At 34.2% G+C, this 1,136-nt stretch overlaps 1 protein-coding gene across 1 annotated transcript in view; it reads left to right on the top strand.

The window, feature by feature from the left end:
* LOC119587821 (signal transducer and activator of transcription 5B-like) overlaps positions 1-1,136 on the top strand; it is a 29,198-nt gene that overhangs the window by 27,503 nt on the left and 559 nt on the right.

Here is a 1,136-nt window from a genome sequence, read left to right as displayed (position 1 = left end):
AAAGTTCCTTGTTCAGATGCAAAAGGCCCAAATAATGTGTATGTTGCACAAACTATATAATGCTTTTCTTTTAGTCAATATGAAGTGCTAGCAGTAGTATTGCACATTTGGAAAGCAAGAAAACTTCATGCATCAAGGCATGTTTGGTTGCCAATTGGCATTCATTTGAGTGAATATGTCTATCAGGTGTATTCTGTCTCTGCCTCTAGTAATGATTTGCATCAGTCTTGTTATATCCAGAAGGCAAACTATATGAAGAATCAACAACTTTCATTCTGCTCAAAGCAAAATTTGTTCTACTTTGCACAATTGAGTGTAATTAAGTATAGACTGCAGTTGAGAAGGCCAAAAATCATTGGAAAGGCCTTGAATTCCTGTATCCTTGGGATCTGATTTTTAGCCTTCTAGACCAGTGTCTAGAGATAATTATTTCCCCCCCCTTGGAAATACTCAGCCAACATCTAAGCGGTGTGTAAAGTTTGTCTTCGATATTTTAATAATGTTAATGTTTCTGTAGTATCATGATTTGTGTTTTGCCTTTTGGTCATAACTGAAAACTGTAGAGAGCTGTCAAGTTTTAGAGGTCCTAGTAATTCACATGTTCTTCTACCTGTGGTTTTGCTGTCAGCTATGAAATTCTGCTCTCTGGCACATTAACTTCTGGTGCTCATTTGTTTTATTAAAAATCTGAAAATAAGGATGTTGGTGTCAAAAGAATACCATGGTCATCAATATTACATTTTTGCAATAAAGTTATGGCACTAACAATGTTGCTGAGATAGGATGTTGAAATTAAGAATAAAGATTTTATAGTGAATGAATATTAAAATGTACTTGAAATGAATTACACCAGTATTGCAAGTTACTTGTTTTTGCATATAGTGATGAATGTGTGCATGACTGCTGTTCTGCTTGAATAGGTTGTATGTAGGTGTGCATGTGTAGGCGTGTTATATATGAAGTTTCAGAATAGGCTTATATGCATTTTCAGAATGATATTTGATTTTTTAATGCATACACTATCAATATTCTTTCTATGATTATCACTGTTGGTAGATATATTGTAGTGTGCATTTGTGGTATGAAAGATGTGAACATGACTAGGTCTTCACGCACACATTTTACATTTAAAAAGC

Source organism: Penaeus monodon, chromosome 23, assembly GCF_015228065.2.
Source record: "Penaeus monodon isolate SGIC_2016 chromosome 23, NSTDA_Pmon_1, whole genome shotgun sequence".
NCBI classification, from domain to species: Eukaryota; Metazoa; Arthropoda; class Malacostraca; order Decapoda; family Penaeidae; genus Penaeus; species Penaeus monodon.
The sequence above is the reverse complement of the archived record's forward strand: the minus strand, read 5'-3'. Positions and strand labels throughout refer to the sequence as shown.